At 40.8% G+C, this 21,996-nt stretch overlaps 1 non-coding gene across 1 annotated transcript; it reads right to left on the reverse strand.

The window, feature by feature from the left end:
- Nucleotides 1–455: 455 nt before the first annotated feature.
- LOC112767659 (small nucleolar RNA R71) lies at nt 456–563 on the reverse strand. Its single transcript, XR_003185101.1, has one exon. It is a non-coding gene; the product is annotated as a small nucleolar RNA R71 (small nucleolar RNA).
- Nucleotides 564–21,996: the final 21,433 nt, after the last annotated feature.

The following is a 21,996-nucleotide window of genomic DNA, read 5'->3' on the forward strand; positions in this document are numbered from 1 at the left end:
AAGCTAAAATACAACAATCCAGAGATAACCTTTCAGAAATTTTTGAACAGGCAGAGGAGATGGCAGCCGAAAATAATAATAATGCAAGGAGGATGCTTGGTGACTTTACTGCACCTAATTCCAATTTACATGGAAGAAGCATCTCCATTCCTGCCATTGGAGCAAACAACTTTGAGCTGAAACCTCAATTAGTTTCTCTGATGCAGTAGAACTGCAAGTTTCATGGACTTCCATCTGAAGATCCTTTTCAGTTCTTAACTGAATTCTTGCAGATATGTGATACTGTTAAGACTAATGGAGTAGATCCTAAAGTCTACAGGCTCATGCTTTTCCCTTTTGCTGTAAGAGACAGAGCTAGATTATGGTTGGATTCTCAACCTAAAGACAGCCTGAACTCTTGGGATAAGCTGGTCACGGCTTTCTTAGCCAAGTACTTTCCTCCTCAAAAGCTGAGCAAGCTTAGAGCTGATGTTCAAACCTTCAGACAGAAAGAAGGTGAATCCCTCTATGAAGCTTGGGAAAGATACAAACAGTTGACCAAAAAGTGTCCTTCTGACATGCTTTCAGAATGGACCATCCTGGATATATTCTATGATGGTTTATCTGAGCTATCAAAGATGTTACTGGACACCTCTGCAGGTGGATCCATTCACCTAAAGAAAACGCCTGCAGAAGCTCAAGAACTCATTGACATGGTTGCTAATAACCAGTTCATGTACACTTCTGAAAGGAATCCTGTGAGTAATGGGACGCCTATGAAGAAGAGAGTTCTTGAAGTTGATACTCTGAATGCCATATTGGCTCAGAATAAAATATTGACTCAGCAAGTCAATATGATTTCTCAGAGTCTGCATGGAATGCAAGCTGCATCCAACAGTACTCAAGAGGCATCTTCTGAAGAAGAAGCCTATGATCCTGAGAACCCTACAATAGCAGAGGTAAATTACTTAGGTGAACCTTATGGAAACACCTATAACTCAACATGGAGAAATCATCCAAATTTCTCATGGAAGGATCAGAAGCCTCAACAAGGCTTTAACAATGGTGGAAGAAACAGGTTTAGCAATAGCAAACCTTTTCCATCATCAACTCAGCAATAGACAGAGAACTCTGGACAAAACGCTTCTAATTTAGCAAATCTAGTCTCTGATCTATCTAAGGCCACTGTAAGTTTCATGAATGAAACAAGGTCTTCCATTAGAAATTTGGAAGCACAAGTGGGCCAGCTGAGTAAAAGGATCACTGAAATCCCTCCTAGTACTCTCCCAAGCAATACAGAAGAGAACCCAAAAGGAGAGTGCAAGGCCATTGACATAAGTGCCATGGCCGAACCTGTGAGGAAAGGAGAGGACGTGAATCCCAAGGAGGAAGACCTCCTGGGACGTCCAGTGGTCAATAAGGAGCTTCCCTCTGGGGAATCAAAGGACTCTGAGGCTCATCTAGAGACTATAGAGATCCCATTGAACCTCCTTATGCCCTTCATGAGCTCTGATAAGTATTCCTCTTCTGAAGAGAATGAGGATGTCACTGAAGAGCAAACTGCCAAGTTTCTTGGTGCAATCATGAAGCTGAATGCCAAATTATTTGGCATTGATGCTTGGGAATTTGAACCTCCCTTGTTCATCAATGAACTAAGTGATCTGGATCAACTGACATTGCCTCAGAAGAGACAGGATCCTGGAAAGTTCATAATACCAATGCACCATAGGCACCATGATCTTTAAAGCTCTGTGTGACCTTGGTTCAGGGATAAACCTCATGCCCCTCTCTGTAATAGAGAAACTGGGAATCTATGGGGTGCAAGCTGCTAAAATCTCACTAGAGATGGCAGACAGCTCAAGAAAAAGGCTTATGGACAAGAAGAGGACGTGTTAGTAAAGGTTGAAGGCCTTTACATCCCTGCTGATTTCATAGTCCTGGATATTGGAAAGAAAGAGGATGAATCCATCATCCTAGGAAGACCTTTCCTGGCCACAGCAAGAGCTGTGATTGATGTTGACAGAGGTGAAATATTCCTTCAATGGAATGAGAACTCCCTTGTGTTTAAAACTCAAGGATCTCCCTCTGCAACCATGGAGAGGAAGCAGAAAAAGCTTCTCTCCAAGCAGAGTCAACCAGAGCCCCCACAGTCAAACTCTAAGTTTGGTGTTGGGAGGCCACAACCAAACTCTAAGTTTGGTGTTGAACTCCCATATCCAAACTCTAAGTTTGGTATTGGAGAGTCTCAACAAAGCTCTGCACACCTGTGAGGCTCCATGAGAGCCCACTGTCAAGCTATTGACATTAAAGAAGCGCTTGTTGGGAGGCAACCCAATGTTTATCTAATTCTTATTTTTATTGTTTTTCATGTTTTCTTAGGTTCATGATCATGTGGAGTCACAAAATAAACAAAAAAATCAAAAACGGAATCAAAAACAGCAGAAGAAAAATCACACCCTGGAGGAGCATCTGTCTGGCGTTCAAACGCCAGAACAGAGCATAGTTCTGGCGCTGAACGCCCAGAATGGGAGCATCCTGGCGCTGAACGCCCAGAACAAGCATGGTTCTGGCGTTCAACGCCAGAAATGGCAGCAAAGGGGCGTTGAACGCCCAAAATGGGCACTAACCTGGCGCTGAACGCCCAGAGTTGTGTGCAAGGGCATTTTGCATGCCTAAATTGGTGCAGGGATCTAAATGCCTTGACACCCCAAGATCTGTGGACCCCACAGGATCCCCACCTACCTTCACTCACTCTCTTCTCTCTTCTCAATCATCCTCTATTCCCAATAAACACTCATCCCTTCTGTCTTCCATTTACCACTCACACCCACACACCCACTTACCTTCAAAAATTCAACATCTCTTCCCCACCCAATCCCACCCATATGGCCGAATACACACAGCCATCCATCTCCTCCATATCCTCTTCTTCTTCTATTCTTTCTTCTTTTGCTCGAGGGTGAGCAACATTCTAAGTTTGGTGTGGTAAAAGCATAGCTTTTTTGTTTTTTCCATAACCATTGATGGCACCTAAGGCCAGAGAAACCTCTAGAAAGAGGAAAGGGAAGACAAAAGCTTCCATCAAGGGTCTATAGCTCAGTGGTAGAACATTTGACTGCAAATCAAGAGATCCCTGAGATACCTCAGGGGATACATTTTCTTCCACACAATTATTGGAAGCAACTAAGGGTGGAACATCAAGAGCACTCCATCATCCTTCATGAAATCAGAGAAGATCTAAAAGCAATGAGGGAGGAGCAACAAAGACAAGGAAGAGACAGAGAAGAGCTCAAGGACATCATTAGTTCCTCAAGAAGGAAACGCCACCATTACTAAGGTGGATTCATTCCTTGTTCTTATTTCTTCTGTTTTTCATTTTCTGTGTTATGTGCTTATCTGTGTTTGTGTCTTCATTACATGATCATTAGTAGTTAGTAACTATGTCTTAAAGTTATAAATGTCCTATGAATCCATCACCTCTCTTAAATGAAAAATGTTTTAATTCAAAAGAACAAGAAGTACATGAGTTTCGAATTTATCCTTGAACTTAGCCTAATTATATTGATGTGGTGACAATGCTTCTTGTTTTCTGAATGTATGCTTGAACAGTGCATATGTCTTTTGAAGTTGTTGATTAAGAATGTTAAATATGTTGGCTCTTGAAAGAATGATGCCTAGGAGACATGTTATTTGATAATCTGAAAAATCATAAAAATGATTCTTGAAGCAAGAAAAAGCAGCAAAGAACAAAGCTTGCAGAAAAAAAAAATAGGCGAAAAAAAATATAGAAAGAAAAAGAAAAAGCAAGCAAAAAAAGCCAAAGCTCTTAAAACCAAGAGGCAAGAGCAAAAAGCCAATAACCCTTAAAACCAAAAGGCAAGGGAAATAAAAAGGATCCCAAGGCTTTGAGCATCAGTGGATAGGAGGGCCTAAAGGAATAAAATCCTGGTCTAAGCGGCTAAACCAAGCTGTCCCTAACCATGTGCTTGTGGCGTGTAGGTGTCAAGTGAAAACTTGAGACTGAGCGGTTAAAGTCAAGGTCCAAAGCAAAAATAAAGAGTGTGCTTAAGAACCCTAGACACCTCTAATTGGGGACTTTAGCAAAGCTGAGTCACAATCTGAAAAGGTTCACCCAATTATGTGTCTGTGGCATTTATGTATCCGGTGGTAATACTGGAAAACAAAGTGCTTAGGGCCACGGCCAAGACTCATAAAGAAGCTGTGTTCAAGAATCATCATACTGAACTAGGAGAGTCAATAACACTATTCGAAATCTGAAGTTCCTATAGATGCCAATCATTCTGAACCTCAATGGATAAAGTGAGATGCCAAAACTATTCAAGAGGCAAAAAGCTATAAGTCCCGCTCATATGATTGGAGCTATGTTTCATTGATAGTTTGGAATTTATAGTATATTCTCTTCTTTTTATCCTATTTTATTTTCAGTTGCTTGGGGACAAGCAACAATTTAAGTTTGCTGTTGTGATGAGCGGATAATTTATACGCTTTTTGACATTGTTTTTAGTATGTTTTTAGTAGGATCTAGTTACTTTTAGGGATGTTTTCATTAGTTTTTATGTTAAATTCACATTTCTGGATTTTACTATGAGTTTGTGTGTTTTTCTGTGATTTCAGGTATTTTCTGACTGAAATTGAGGGACTTGAGCAGAAATCAGATTCAGAGGTTGAAAAAGGACTACTGATGCTGTTGGATTCTGACCTCCCTGCACTCAAAGTGGATTTTCTGGAGCTACAGAACTTGAAATGGCGCGCTTCCAATAGCGTTGGAAAGTAGACATTCAGGGCTTTCCAGCAATATATAATAGTCCATACTTTGGCCAAGAATTGACGACGTAAACTGGCGTTCAACTCCAGCCTTCTGCCCAAATCTGGCGTCCAGCGCCATAAAAGGATCCAAAACCAGAGTTGAACGCCCAAACTGGCACAAATACTGGCATTCAGCTCCACAAATGGCCTCTGCACATGCTACACTTAAGCTCAGCCCAAACACACACCAAGTGGGCCCCGGAAGTGGATTTATACATCAAATACTTACTCATGTAAACCCTAGTAGCTAGTTTATTATAAATAGGACCTCTTACTATTGTATTAGGCATCTTTGGATTACCTTATGATCCTTTGATCACGTTTTAGGGGGCTGGCCATCTCGGCCATGCCTGGACCTTTCACTTATGTATTTTTAACGGTAGAGTTTCTACACTCCATAGATTAAGGTGTGGAGCTCTGCTGTTCCTCAAAGATTAATGCAAAGTACTACTGTTTTCTATTCAATTCTTCTTATTTCTCTTCTAAGATATCCATTCGCACCCAAGAACGTGATGAAGGTGATGATTATGTGTGACGCTCATCATCCTTCTCCTTTATGAATGCGTGCCTGACAAACACTTCTGTTCTACATGAAATAAGCTAGAATGAATATCTCTTAGATCTCCTAACCAGAATCTTCGTGGCGTAAGCTAGAATGATGGCGGCATTCAAGAGAATCCGGAAGGTCTAAACCTTGTCTGTGGTATTCTGAGTAGGATTCAATGATTGAATGACTGTGACGAGCTTCAAACTCGCGAGTGCTGGGCGTTAATGACAGACGCAAAAGGAGGGTGAATCCTATTCCAGCATGATCGGGAACCGACAGATGAATAGCCGTGCCGTGACAGGGTGCGTGAGCATATTATTCACTGAGAGGAGGGGATGTAGCCACTGACAACGGTGATGCCCTTGCATAAAGCCAGCCATGGAAAGGAGTAAGACTGATTGGATGAAGATAGCAGGAAAGCAGAGGTTCAGAGGAACGAAAGGCATCTCCATTCGCTTATCTGAAATTCCTACCAATGATTTACATAAGTATCTCTATCCCTATTTTATTATATTAAATTCAAAAACACCATTATCACTTTATATCTGCCTGACTAAGATTTACAAGGTGACCATAGCTTGCTTCATACCAACAATCTCCGTGGGATTCGACCCTTACTCACGTAAGGTATTATTTGGACGACCCAGTGCACTTGCTGGTTAGTTGTATCGAAGTTGTGACAATTATGAATTAAGATCAGAGCACCAAGCTTTGGAGCCATTACCAGGATTTGTTCAAGCCTGGAGATCACAATTTCGTGCACCAGTGAGGTAGGTGGGGTTTAATGATAGATGTGTGTGAGTGGTGAAGAGAATATGGGAAAGAGGGTAGGATTTGATAGGTGAGGGGTGTTTGGGGAAGAGTATTATGGAAAGGTGTGAAGAGGAGAGAAGAAGAGGTGGGGTAGGTGGGGATCCTATGGGGTCCACAGATCCTGAGGTGTCAAGAAATTTGAGTCCCTGCACCATTATGGCATTCAAACGCCCATTCTGTGCCAAATTTGGCATTTAACGCCAGCTCTACTACCTTTCATGGTGTTAAACGCCACTCTGCTGCCCATTTCTGGCGTTAAATGCCAGTCAGATGCCCATTTCTGGCGTTAAACGCCCAGAGTGCTGCCCATTCTGGCGTTTAACGCCCAGAATGCTGCCAAGCTGGGCGTTAAACGCCCATTCTACTATCCTTACTGGCGTTTAAATGCAGTAAGCCTGTCCTCCAGGGTGTGTTGTTTTTAATGCTATTTTTCATTCTGATTTTGAATTTTTTTTGTTGTTTTTGTGACTTCACAGGATCATCAACTTAAAGAAAACATAAAATATAATGGAAAATAAATAAATATAATTAAATAACATTGGGTTGCCTCCCAACAAGCGCTTCTTTAATGTCAATAGTTTGACAGTGAGCTCTTAGAGAGCTTCGCAGAGACTCAGAGCTTGATGTTAGCCTCCCAACACCAAACTTAGAAGTTGAGTGTGGGGGCTCTGTTTAACTCTGTATTGAGAGAAGCTTTTCATGCTTCCTCTCCATGGTTGCAGAAGAAGATCCTTGAGCCTTAAACACAAGGTAGTCCTCATTCAATTGAAGGACTAACTCTCCTCTGTCCACATCAATCACAGCTCTTGCTGTGGCTAGGAAAGGTCTTCCTAGGATGATGGATTCATCCTCATCCTTCCCAGTATCTAGGATTATAAAATCAGCAAGGATGTACAGGCCTTCAACCTTCACCAAGACATCCTCTACAAGTCCATAAACTTGTTTCCTTGAATTGTATACCATCTCTAGTGAGATTCTTGCAGCTTGTACTTCAAAGATCCCTAGTTTCTCCATTACAGAGAGGGGCATGAGGTTTATCCCTGACACCAGGTCACACAGAGCCTTTTCAAAGGTCATGGTGCCTATGGTACAAGGTATTAAGAACTTTCCAGGATCTTGTTTCTTCTGAGGTAATTTCAGTTGAACCAAATCATTTAGTTCATTAATGAGCAATGGGGGGTTCATCCTCCCAAGTCTCATTAGAAAATAACTTGGCATTCAGCTTCATGATTGCTCCTAGATATTGAGCAACTTGCTCTTCGATAATGTCTTCATCCTCTCCAGAGGAAGAATACTCATCAGAGCTCATGAATGGCAACAGTAAGTTGAGTGGAATCTCTATGGTCTCTATATGAGCCTCAGATTCCTTGGGTTCCTCATTAGGGAACTCCTTGGAGGCCAGTGGACGTCCATTGAGGTCTTCCTCACTGGAAATCACTGCCTTTCCCTCCTCACTAGGTTCGGCCATGTTGGTTATATTTATGGCCTTGCACTCTCTTTTTGGATTCTCTTCTATATTGCTTGGGAGAGTACTTGGAGGAATTTCAGTAACTCTTTTACTCAGCTGACCCACTTGTGCCTCCAAATTTCTAATGAAGGACATTGCTTCAGTCATGAAACTGAGAGTGGTCTTAGATAGATCAGAGACTACAGTTGCTAAGTCAGAGTGGCTCTGCTTAGAATTCTCTGTCTATTACTGAGAAGAAGTTGGAAAAGGTTTGCTATTGCCAAACCTATTTCACCCACCATTATTGTTATTGAAGCCTTGATTAGGCTTCTGTTGATTCTTCCATGAGAAATTTGGATGATTCCTCTATAAAGGATTATAGGTGTTTCCGTAGGATTCTCCCATGTAATTCACCTCTGCCATTGCAGGATTCTCAGGGTCATAGGCTTCTTCTTCAGAGGAAGCTTCCTTAGTACTACCTGTTGCAGCTTGCATTCCAGACAGACTCTGAGAAATCATATTGACTTGCTGAGTTAATATTTTGTTCTGAGCTAATATTGCATTCAGAGTATCAATCTCAAGAACTCCTTTCTTCTGAGTTATCTGATTATTCACAGGATTCCTTATAGAAGTGTACATGAACTGGTTATTTGCAACCATTTCAATGAGTTCCTAGGCTTCTGCAGGCGTCTTCTTCAGATGAAGAGATCCTCCAGCAAAGTGGTCCAATGACATCTTGGACAATTCAGATAGACCATCATAGAATATACATATGATGCTCCATTTTGAAAACATGTCAGAAGGACACCTTCTGATCAATTGCTTGTATCTTTCCCAAGTTTCATAGAGGGATTCACCTTCCTTCTATCTGAAGGTTTGGACTTCCACTCTAAGCTTGCTCAATTTTTGAGGTGGAAAGAATTTGGCCAAGAAAGCATTGACCAACTTTTCCCAAGAGTTCAGGCTTTCTTTAGGTTGTGAGTCCAACCATGTCCTAGCTCTAACTCTTACAGCAAAGGGGAAAAGCATAAGTCTGTAGACCTCAAGATTAACCTCATTGGTCTTAATAGTGTCACAGATTTGTAGGAATTCAGCTAAGAACTGATGAGGATCTTCCAATGGAAGTCCATGAAACTTGCAATTCTGCTGCATCAGAGAAACTAATTGAGGCTTAAGCTCAAAGTTGTTTGCTCCAATTGCAGGAATTGAGATGCTCCTTCCATAGAAATCAGAAGAGGGTGCAATAAAGTCACCAAGCATCTTTCTTGCATCTCCACCATTGTTATTGGGTTCGGCCATCTCTTCTTCTTTTTTGAAAAATTCTGTCAAGTCCTCTCCAGAGTTTTGTGCTTTAGCTTCTCTTAGCTTCCTCTTTAGAGTCCTTTCAGGTTCTGGATTAGCTTCAACAAGAATGTTCTTATCCTTGCTCCTGCTCATATGAAAAAGAAGATAACAGAAAAGAATAAGAATCCTCTATGTCACAGTATAGAGATTTCTTTATGTGAGTAGAAGCATAGAAGAGTAGAATGAAGAAGAGAAAAGATGAAGAATTCGAACACAGAGAGGGAGAAATGGTTCGAATTATAAGAAGAAGAGAAGTGTTAGTAAATAAATAAATAAATAGAAAGAGATGAGAGAGAGAGAGAATTAAAATTTTAAATTAAAATAAAAGGAAAATATTTTTGTTTTTATTTTAATTATTAGTTAGTATTCAAAAATTAAGAGAAGAAATAAAATAAAATTTGAAAACTAAATGAATTAATTAAATAAAAAGAGAATCAATAACACTATCTGGATTCTGAGTTTCTATAGATGCCAATCACTCTGAGCTTCAATGGATAAAGTGAGATGCCAAAACTGTTCAGAAGCAAAAAGCTACTAGTCCCGCTCATCTAATTAGAATCTGAGCTCCAATCAAAAACTCTGAGATATTATTGCTTCTCAACCTATTAGTCTTCTATTTTATTTGTCTAGTTGCTTGAGGACAAGCAACAGTTTAAGTTTGGTGTTGTGATGAGCGGATATTTTATACGCTTTTTAGGGATAATTTCATATAGTTTAGAGTATGTTTTAGTTAGTTTTTAGTCTATTCCTAGTAGTTTTTAGGAAAAATTCATATTTCTGGACTTTACTATGAGTTGTGTGTTTTTCTGTAATTTCAGGTATTTTTCTGGCTGAAATTGAAGGAGCTGAGCAAAATTCTGATTCAGGCTGAAAAAGGACTGCTGATGCTGTTGGATTCTGACCTCCCTGCACTCAAAGTGGATTTTCTGGAGCTACAGAACTCGAAATGGCATGCTTCCAATTGCGTTGGAAAGTAGACATCCAAGGCTTTCCAGAAATATATAATAGTCCATACTTTGCATAAGGACAGAGGACGTAAAGTGGCGTTCAACGCCAGTTCTCTGCCCAATTCTGGTGTCCAGCGCCAGAAAAGGATCAAAAACTGGAGTTGAACGCCCAAACTGGCATAAAAACTGGCGTTCAACTCCACAAATGGCCTCCGCACGTGAATTGCTTAAAGTCTCAGCCCCAGCACACACCAAGTGGGCCCCAGCACACCAAGTGGGCCCCAGAAGTGGATCTCTGCATCATCCATCATAGTCTACTCATATTTTGTAACCCTAGGCTACTAGTTTAGTATTTAAACAACTTTTAGAGACTTATTTTGTATCTCATGACATTTTCAGATCTAAACTTTGTATTCTCTGACGGCATGAGTCTCTAAACCCCATTGTTGGGGGTGAGGAGCTCTGCTGTGTCTCGATGAATTAATGCAAGTATTTCTGTTTTCCATTCAAACACGCTTGTTCCTATCTAAGATGTTCATTCGCGCTTAACTGTGATGGAGGTGATGAGCTGTGACACTCATCACCCTCCTCAAATCATGAACGTGTACCTGACAACCACCTCCGTTCTATATACGATTGAATGAGTATCTCTTAGATTCCTTAATCAGAATCTCCGTGGTATAAGCTAGAACTGATGGCAGCATTCATGAGAATCCGGAAAGTCTAAACCTTGTCTGTGGTATTCCGAGTAGGATTCAAAGATTGAATGACTGTGACGAGCTTCAAACTCTTGAAGGCTGGGCGTTAGTGACAGACGCAAAAGGATAGTAAATCCTATTCCAACCGGATCGAGAACCAACCGGTGATTAGCCGTGCTGTGACAGAGCGCGTGAGCGTAGTTTTCACTGGAAGGATGGAAGGTAGCCATTGACAACGGTTATCCACCAACACACAGCTTGCCATAGGGGGACGTGCGTGCGTGAACAAGAAGACAGAGGAAAGCAGAGATTCAGAAGACAAAGCATCTCCAAAACTCCAACATATTCTCCATTACTGCACAACAAGTAACTTTTAATTTATGCTCTACTGGTTACTCACAATTCAATTGATAAACATAATTGACATCCTGACTAAGATTTACAAGATAACCATAGATTGCTTCAAACCAACAATCTCCGTGGGATTCGACCCTTACTCACGTAAGGTATTACTTGGACGACCCAGTGCACTTGCTGGTCATGTGTGCGAAATTGTAAGAGAGTAACAATTTTGTGCACCAAGTTTTTGGCACCGTTGCCGGGGATTGTTCGTGTTTGAACAACTGACGGATTATTCTGTTGCTTAGATTAGGAAAAATCTTTCTTTTTTGGTTTAGAGTCTTTCATTATTTATCCTTTGTTAATTAGAACGTGGTGTTTATGTTCATAATAATTGGCTATCATATTTTTTTAAAACCTTTTTCAAAAATATTTTTTCTATTAAATCTTGTGCCAAACTTTAAGTTTGGTGTTTTCTTGTTGATTTCCCCTTGGTTTTCAAAAATTTTGGTTTGGCTTTCTAAAAATTTTAAGTTTGGTGTTCTTCCTTCATGTTCTTGTGTTCTTGTGAGTCTTCAAAGTGTTCTTGAGTTCCTTGTGTCTTGATCTTAAAATTTTTAAGTTTGGTGTTCCTTGGTGTTTTCCCTCCAAAATTTTCAAAAACAAGGAGCATTAGATCTAAAAATTTTAAATCTTGTACCATCTTATTGTTTTTCTCTCTCCTCACTAAATTCAAAAATATCTTTTCAAAATATCTCTTCTAACTTCCTAACTTCTTATCTTTTCAAAATTTGTTTCAACTAACCAACTAACTTTTTGTTTGTTTCTTAACTTTTTCAAAACTACCTAACTAACTCTCTCTCTCTCTCTAATTTTCGAAAATATCTTCCCTCTTTTTCAAAAATTTCTTTTTTTTAACTAATTAATTTTTATTTTCTTTTACGAAAAAAAAAGGAAAAAAAATTTTTTTAAAATTCAAATTCTTTTTAGTTATTTTATTTTATTTAAGTATTTACTTCTTATAAAATAAAATAAATAAAAAGATAAATCAGTCCAAGTTATATCCATATATCCATCATGGACATAAGTGGAGATGGACAGTCCAGGAGGACTTTGGGGTCATATTCTAACCCCTCTACTGCTTCATATGGGAGTAGCATATGCATACCCTCCATTGGAGTTAGTAGCTTTGAGTTGAATCCTCAGCTCATTATCATGGTGCAGCAAAGTTGCCAGTATTCCGGTCTTCCACAGGAAGAACCTACAGAGTTTCTGGCACAATTTTTACAAATTGCTGACACAGTACATGATAAGGAAATAGATCAGGATGTCTACAGACTATTACTGTTTCCATTTGCTGTAAAAGATCAAGCTAAGAGGTGGTTAAATAACCAACCTAAGGCCAGCATAAGAACATGAAAACAGCTGACAGAAAAATTCCTGAATCAGTATTTTCCTCCAAAAAGGATGACACAGCTAAGGCTGGACATCCAAGGCTTTAAACAAGGAGATAATGAATCTCTTTATGATGCCTGGGAGAGATACAGAGAGATGCTACGAAAATGCCCCTCTGAAATGTTTTCAGAGTGGGTTCAGTTAGACATCTTCTACTGTGGGCTTGCAGAAGGAGCTCAGATGTCTTTAGATTACTCAGCTGGTGGATCTATCCATATGAGAAAGACAATTAAAGAGGCTCAAGAGCTCATTGATACAGTTGCCAGGAATCAGCATCTGTATCTAAGCAGCAACCCTTCCATGAATGAAGAGGTTAAAACAGTAACTGCTGAATTCAGTACTGTAAAACAAGCTGCTGAATTCAATCAGCAATTGGATTTTCTAACAAAACAGCTAGCTGAATTCAAAGATAGGCTACAGGAGACAAGGATAGCTAATATACATATGGACGAACAGTTTAAGCAAACAAAGCAGCAGCTATCAAGGCAAATAGCAGAAGAATGCCAAGCAGTTCAATTAAGAAGTGGGAAAACACTAAATACCCCACCTCAAGGCATCAAAAATTCAAGAAATGAGCGACCCACCAAAGATTCACCTGAGGACAGTAAGAGCCCAGGGAAAAATGATTCTGGCACTAAAACGCCAGAAAATGGGTGGAAGGCTGGCGCTGAACGCCCAGACCATGCCCAAAACTGGCGTTCAGCGCCAGAAACAAGGCAGGACTGGCGTTCAACGCCAGATATGGGCAAGAATTTGGCGTTGAACGCCCAAATGGGGCATACTCCAGCGTTGAACGCCCAAAATGGGCACATTTCTGGTGTTCAGGCGCCAGGAACAGACAGTGAGTTGGCGTCTAACGTCACTCCAGCTTCTGACTCTGGTACTCAATTGCCAGTGAGGGATCAGACACACACAAGTGCTGATAACAACCCCTCTAAAAAGGCTTCTTTAACCACTAAGGTTTAGGAATATAAAGCCAAGATACCTTATCCTCAAAAACTCCAGAAAGAGGAGCAGGATAAGCAATTTGCTCGCTTTGCAGATTATCTAAGGACTCTTGAAATAAAGATTCCTTTTGCAGAGGCACTTGAGCAAATACCTTCTTATGCCAAGTTCATGAAAGAGATCTTGAGTCATAAAAAGGAGTGGAGAGAAACAGAAAGAGTTCTCCTCACTGAAGAATGCAGTGCAGTCATTCTGAAAAGCTTTCCTGAAAAGCTTAAAGACCCTGTGAGTTTTCTGATACCATGTATATTGGAAGGTGATTGCACCAAGACAGCCTTATGCGATCTTGGGGCAAGCATCAACCTAATACCTGCATCCACTATCAGGAAGCTTGGCTTAACTGAAGAAGTTAAACCAACCCGGATATGTCTCCAACTTGCTGATGGTTCCACTAAATACCCATCAGGCGTGATTGAGGACATGATTGTCAGAGTTGGGCCATTCGCCTTTCCCACTGACTTTGTTGTGCTGGAAATGGAGGAGCACAAGAGTGCCACTCTCATTCTAGGAAGACCCTTCCTAGCGACTGGACGATCCCTCATTGACGTCCAACAGGGGGAAATAACCCTGAGAGTCAACGATGATGAGTTCAAGTTGAACGCTGTCAAAGCCATGCAGCATCCAGACACATCAACAGACTGCATGAAAGTTGACCTTATTGACTCTTTGGTAGAAGAGATCAACATGGCTGAGAGTCTCGAATCAGAGTTGGAAGACATCTTTAAAGATGTTCAGCCTGATTTGGAGGATTCAGGGGACATGAAAGAGCCTCTGAACTTTCTTCTAAAAGAGGAAAAACCTCCTAAACCAGAGCTCAAGCCACTGCCACCATCCTTGAAATATGTATTTCTAGGAGAAGGTGACACCTTTCCAGTGATCGTAAGCTCTGCTTTAAATTCACAGGAAGAGGAAGCACTTATTCAAGTGCTAAGGACACACAAGACAGCTCTTGGGTGGTCCATAGGTGACCTTAAGGGCATAAGCCCAGCTAGATGCATGCACAAAATCCTATTGGAGGATAATGCCAAACCAGTGGTTCAACCACAGAGGCGGCTAAATCCAGCCATGAAGGAAGTGGTGCAGAAAGAGGTCACCAAATTACTAGAGGCTGGGATTATTTATCCCATTTCTGATAGCCCCTGGGTGAGCCCTGTTCAAGTCGTCCCAAAAAAGGGAGGCATGACAGTGATTCATAATGAAAAAAATGAACTGGTTCCTACAAGAACAGTTACAGGGTGGCGCATGTGTATTGACTACAGAAGGCTCAATACAGCCACCAGAAAGGATCATTTTCCTTTACCATTCATAGACTAGATGCTAGAGAGACTAGCAGGTCATGATTATTACTGCTTTTTGGATGGCTACTCAGGCTATAACTAGATTGCAGTAGATCCCCAGGATCAAGAGAAAACAGCATTCACATGTCCATCAGGAGTGTTTGCTTATAGAAGGATGCCCTTTGGGCTATGCAATGCACCTGCAACCTTCCAGAGATGCATGCTCTCTATTTTCTCTGATATGGTGGAAAAATTTCTGGAAGTCTTCATGGATGACTTCTCAGTATATGGAGACTCATTCAGCTCCTGTCTTGATCACCTAAAACTTGTTCTGAAAAGATGCCAAGAAACCAACCTAGTTTTAAACTGGGAAAAGTGTCACTTCATGGTGACTGAAGGAATTGTTCTTGGGCATAAAATCTCAAACAAGGGAATAGAGGTGGATCAAGCAAAAATAGAGGTAATTGAAAAATTACCACCACCTGCCAATGTTAAGGCAATCAGAAGCTTTCTGGGGCATGCAGGATTCTATAGGAGGTTTATAAAGGATTTTTCAAAAATCGCAAAACCTCTAAGCAACCTGCTAGCTGCTGACACGCCATTTGTGTTTGACACAGAGTGCCTGCAGGCGTTTGAAACGCTGAAAGCTAAGCTGGTCACAGCACCAGTCATTTCTGCACCAGACTGGACATTACCATTTGAGCTAATGTGTGATGCCAGTGATCATGCCATTGGTGCAGTATTGGGACAGAGGCATGACAAGCTTCTGCATGTCATTTATTATGCCAGTCGCGTTTTAAATGATGCCCAGAAAAATTACACAACCACAGAAAAGGAATTACTTGCAGTGATTTACGCCATTGACAAGTTCAGATCCTACTTAGTAGGATCAAAGGTGATTGTGTACACTGACCATGCTGCTCTTAAGTATCTACTCACAAAGCAGGATTCAAAACCCAGGCTCATCAGATGGGTATTGCTTCTGCAAGAGTTTGATATAGAAATAAGAGACAGAAAAGGGACAGAGAACCAAGTAGCTGATCATCTGTCCCGGATAGAGCCAGTGGAAGGGACGTCCCTCCCCTTCCTTGAGATCTCTGAGACGTTCCCTGATGAGCATCTATTTGCCATTAAGGAAGCACCATGGTTTGCCGATATTGCAAACTATAAAGCTGCAAGGTTCATACCCAAGGAGTACAATAGAATACAAAAAAAGAAACTAATTACTGATGCAAAGTACTACTTGTGGGATGAGCCCTATCTCTTTAAGAGATGTGCAGACGGAATTATCCGTAGGTGTGTCCCCAGAGAGGAAGCACAGAGAATCCTATGGCATTGCCATGGATCTCAATATGGAGGCCATTTCGGAGGTGAGCGAACAGCCACCAAGGTCCTCCAATGTGGCTTCTATTGGCCCACACTCTATAAAGATTCCCGAGAGTTTGTACGTAATTGTGACAGTTGCCAAAGGGCTGGTAATCTGCCTCATGGTTACGCCATGCCTCAACAAGGAATCTTGGAAATAGAGTTGTTTGATGTATGGGGAATTGACTTCATGGGACCTTTCCCACCATCATACTCAAACACTTATATTCTAGTGGCAGTTGACTATGTATCAAAATGGGTTGAGGCTATTGCCACACCCACCAATGATACTAAAACAGTGCTGAAGTTCCTCCAGAAACATATCTTTCGCAGGTTTGGTGTCCCTAGAGTGTTAATCAGTGATGGGGGCACTCACTTCTGCAATAAACAGCTTTACTCTGCCATGGTTCGGTATGGAATTCGCCACAAAGTGGCCACTCCATATCATCCACAAACCAACGGGCAAGCTGAAGTCTCTAACAGAGAATTAAAGAGAATCCTGGAACGGACAGTAAATACCTGTAGAAAGGATTGGGCAAGGAGCTTGGATGATGCTCTGTGGGCTTACAGAACAGCATTCAAGACCCTATAGGGACCTCTCCATACCAACTCGTGTATGGTAAGGCATGCCACTTGCCGTGGAACTGGAACATAAGGCCTACTGGGCAACCAGATTCCTAAACTTAGATGCCAAATTAGCAGGAGAAAAACGATTGCTCCAGCTAAATGAGCTAGAGGAATTCAGATTCACAGCTTTCGAAAATGCGAAGCTTTATAAAGAAAAATAAAAAAAATGGCATGACAGAAAGCTGTCATCTAGAATCTTTGAACCAGGACAGAAGGTCCTGTTGTTTAACTCTAGACTCAGGCTATTCCCCGGGAAACTGAAATCCCGGTGGAGGGGACCATACGTGATTACAAGTGTGTCACCATATGGTTATGTGGAGCTTCAAGATATTGATTCTGATAAGAAGTTCATTGTCAATGGACAAAGAATCAAGCATTATCTTGAAGGCAACATTGAGCAAGAATGCTCAAGGCTGAAGCTAGATTAAAAGCTCAGCAAGGTCCAGCTAAAGACAATAAAGAAGCGCTTTCTGGGAGGCAACCCAGCCATGGGGCATTAATCCTCTAAGCATTTTTCCCTATTTTTCTTTTTTATTTGTTTATATAAAGTTTACTGACACTAAGGTAAAGGATCAATTGCATAAGTTTACAGGGTTACAGAAGGAATTTGCACACAAAACAGAGATTGGAAGCTCAATGGCAAGAAAACGCCAGTAAAGGGGCATTTTGGGCGTTCAGCGCCCAAAATGGGCATCCACTGGGCACTGAACGCCAGTAATGGCAGCAATTGGGCGTTCAACGCCAGAAATGGCCACCCACTGGGCGTTGAACGCTAGGAATGGCAGCAAGTGGGCGCTGAACGCCCAGGAGATCAGCATTTGGGCGCTGAACGCCCAAAACAAGCAGTGTTTGGGCGTTCAAACGCCAGGAAGCCAGGGAGGAGCCAAATCCATTTATCCCACACGTATTTCCATTCTAATTTATAATTTTATGATTCAATACATGATTTTATTTACATAAACATGTCAAGAACCCTGATTTCTAAAAATCCTACTTTCAAAATATCAAATGTATCTTAATTCATAAGCACACACCCTCTTTGCAAATTCAATCCAACTCTTTTCGAATCTTTTCCAAAAAACAAATCTATCTTTTTCACTCTAAAAATCTTATCAATATCTTTTTCAAATCCTCATATTATCTTTTTCAAAATCCAAATTTATCTTTTTCAAAATCTATCCTATCTTTTCAAAATCAAACTATATCTTCTATCTTATCTTTTTCAACTCAATCTTTTTATCTTATCTTTTACAATTTTTCGAAAACCCACCCCCCACCCCTTTAAAATTGGGTTCGGCCTCCCCCCTCCTCCATCAACAAGTGCACCTCGATCTCCTTCTATCCCTCTTCTTTCCTTTCTTTTGCTTGAGGACAAGCAAACCTCTAAGTTTGGTGTGTTTTTCCGAGATCACTGAGATCATGGCTCCCAAAGGAAAACAACCCACTCCAAGAGGCAAGAAAGAGAGTGTTCCAAAACCACTTTGGAATCAAGGGAAGTTCTTATCTAAAGAACATTCAGACCATTATCTTAAAGTAATGGGTCTGAGATCAGTGATCCCGGAAGTTAGATTCGATCTGAAAGAAGATGAATATCCGGAGATCCAGGAGCAAATTTGAATCAGGAACTGGGAAGTCCTAGCTAATCCTGAAACGAAAGTAGGAAGGAACATGGTCCAGGAGTTCTATGCTAATATGTGGCAGACTGACAAGCAAAGACTATCTGGAATTGCCTGCTACGAATTTCGGACCATGGTCAGGGAAAAGATTGTTCATACCACCCCTGACAAGATCAGAGAGATATTAAAGCTACCTCAGCTAAAGGATGATCCAGACTCCTTCAACAGAAGGATGATGAGAGCAGACATTGGCCTGGATAAGATTCTAGAGGACATATGTATCCCTGGAGCCAGGTGGACCACCAACACAAAGGGCGTTCCAAATCAACTCAAGAGAGAGGATCTCAAACCAGTTGCCAGAGGATGGCTGGACTTCATTGGGCATTCTCTGTTGCCCACTAGCAACCATTCTGAAGTCACAGTTAAAAGAGCAGTAATGATTCATTGCATCATGATGGGAAAGGAAGTGGAGGTTCATCAGCTGATTTCAACTGAGCTCTATAAGATTGCTAACAAAATTCAAAAGAGGCCAGGTTGGCTTATCCAAGCGTGATTTCTCTGCTCTGCAAGGACGCTGGAGTCAAGATGGGAATAACTGAATATATCCTAATTGAAAAGTCAATCACCAAAGCATCAATGGAGAGACAACAAGCACAGGAGGATCTTATCAAGAAGAGAGCACAGGAATTCCTCCAGAGATTCCTCAAGCGGAATATTGGGAATATCTTGAGACGTCTGTCACCAAGATACAGGAAGCTATGGAGCAGATAATAAACAACAGAAGGAACACAGTCAAATGCTGACCCATATGCTTAAAGAACAAGAGGAGCAGGGACGTGACTTAAGGGAACTGAAGCGCCAAAAGTCTTCTATAATACCAAGCCTCCCAAGGATCAGAGGAACCCCCATACCCCCAGAATAAAGGTTGTTAATTTCCAATTTCTGCCTTAACTCTGTGACAGTGTCCTTATAAAAAGTCTACCTTAGAAGTCATATAATAGTAATTAGTATCTATTTGATTTTATTTCCAATTAAGCTATAGTTTATTTTTCTCATCATCATTAAACATGAATAAAATAGTAGATCTTTTGAATAAGAAGCAATACAATTTCGAGTTTAATAAAAGAAATTCTAATTGGTTAAATGTGGTGGCAATACTTTCTGTCTTCTGAATGAATGCTTGAACAGTGCATATGTCTTTTGAATTTGTTGTTTAAGACTGTTAAATATGTTGGCTCTTGAAAGAATGATGAACATGAGACATGTTATTGATAATCTGAAAATCATAAAATGATTCTTGAAGCAAGAAAAACCAGCAAAGAACAAAGCTTGCAGAAAAAAAAAAAAAGCAAGCAGAAAAAGCCAATAACCTTAAAACCAAAAGGCAAGGGCAATTAAAAAGGATCCCAAGGCTTTGAGCATCAGTGGATAGGAGGGCCTAAAGGACTGAAATCCTGGTCTAAGCAGCTAAACCAAGCTGTCCCTAACCATGTGCTTGTGGCGTGCAGGTGTCAAGTGAAAACTTGAGACTGAGCGGTTAAAGTCAAGGTCCAAAGAAAAAAGAAGAGTGTGCTTAAGAACTCTGGACACCTCTAATTGGGGACTTTAGCAAAGCTGAGTCACAATCTGAAAAGGTTCACCCAGTTATGTGTCTGTGGCATTTATGTATCCGGTAGTAATACTGGAAAACAAAGTGCTTAGGGCCACGGCCAAGACTCATAAAGAAGCTGTGTTCAAGAATCATCACACTGAACTAAGAGAATCAATAACACTATCTGGATTCTGAGTTTCTATAGATGCCAATCACTCTGAGCTTCAATGGATAAAGTGAGATGCCAAAACTGTTCAGAAGCAAAAAGCTACTAGTCCCGCTCATCTAATTAGAATCTGAGCTCCAATCAAAAACTCTGAGATATTATTGCTTCTCAACCTATTAGTCTTCTATTTTATTTGTCTAGTTGCTTGAGGACAAGCAACAGTTTAAGTTTGGTGTTGTGATGAGCGGATATTTTATACGCTTTTTAGGGATAATTTCATATAGTTTAGAGTATGTTTTAGTTAGTTTTTAGTCTATTCCTAGTAGTTTTTAGGAAAAATTCATATTTCTGGACTTTACTATGAGTTGTGTGTTTTTCTGTAATTTCAGGTATTTTTCTGGCTGAAATTGAAGGAGCTGAGCAAAATTCTGATTCAGGCTGAAAAAGGACTGCTGATGCTGTTGGATTCTGACCTCCCTGCACTCAAAGTGGATTTTCTGGAGCTACAGAACTCGAAATGGCATGCTTCCAATTGCGTTGGAAAGTAGACATCCAAGGCTTTCCAGAAATATATAATAGTCCATACTTTGCACAAGGACAGAGGACGTAAACTGGCGTTCAACGCCATTTCTCTGCCCAATTCTGGCGTCCAGCGCCAGAAAAGGATCAAAAACTGGAGTTGAACGCCCAAACTGGCATAAAAACTGGCGTTCAACTCCACAAATGGCCTCCACACGTAAATTGCTTAAAGTCTCAGCCCCAGCACACACCAAGTGGGCCCCAGCACACCAAGTGGGCCCCAGAAGTGGATCTCTGCATCATCCATCATAGTCTACTCATATTTTGTAACCCTAGGCTACTAGTTTAGTATTTAAACAACTTTTAGAGACTTATTTTGTATCTCATGACATTTTCAGATCTAAACTTTGTATTCTCTGACGGCATGAGTCTCTAAACCCCATTGTTGGGGGTGAGGAGCTCTGCTGTGTCTCGATGAATTAATGCAAGTATTTCTGTTTTCCATTCAAACACGCTTGTTCCTATCTAAGATGTTCATTCGCGCTTAACTGTGATGGAGGTGATGAGCTGTGACACTCATCACCCTCCTCAAATCATGAACGTGTGCCTGACAACCACCTCCGTTCTATATATGATTGAATGAGTATCTCTTAGATTCCTTAATCAGAATCTCCGTGGTATAAGCTAGAACTGATGGCAGCATTCATGAGAATCCGGAAAGTCTAAACCTTGTCTGTGGTATTCCGAGAAGGATTCAAGGATTGAATGACTGTGACGAGCTTCAAACTCTTGAAGGCTGGGCGTTAGTGACAGACGCAAAAGGATAGTAAATCCTATTCCAACCGGATCGAGAACCAACCGGTGATTAGCCGTGCTGTGACAGAGCGCGTGAGCGTAGTTTTCACTGGAAGGATGGAAGGTAGCCATTGACAACGGTGATCCACCAACACACAGCTTGCCATAGGGGGACGTGCGTGCGTGAACAAGAAGACAGAGGAAAGCAGAGATTCAGAAGACAAAGCATCTTCAAAACTCCAACATATTCTCCATTACTGCACAACAAGTAACTTTTAATTTATGCTCTACTGGTTACTCACAATTCAATTGATACTTCCTGACTAAGATTTACAAGATAACCATAGATTGCTTCAAACCAACAATCTCCGTGGGATTCGACCCTTACTCACGTAAGGTATTACTTGGACGACCCAGTGCACTTGCTGGTCATGTGTGCGAAATTGTAAGAGAGCAACAATTTTGTGCACCAAAAATCAATTTTGAAAAGATAAGTTATGAAAAGATTTTGAAATTAAGTTTTAAAAAGATATGATTGAAATTTATTTTGAAAAATATTTGAAAAGGAAATTAAAAAGATTTTGTTTTTGAAATAAAGTTCATTACTTGACTAATAAGAAACTAAGAGATATGATTTTA

The sequence above is a fragment of the Arachis hypogaea genome, chromosome 17 (genome assembly GCF_003086295.3).
Source record: "Arachis hypogaea cultivar Tifrunner chromosome 17, arahy.Tifrunner.gnm2.J5K5, whole genome shotgun sequence".
NCBI lineage: Eukaryota > Viridiplantae > Streptophyta > Magnoliopsida > Fabales > Fabaceae > Arachis > Arachis hypogaea.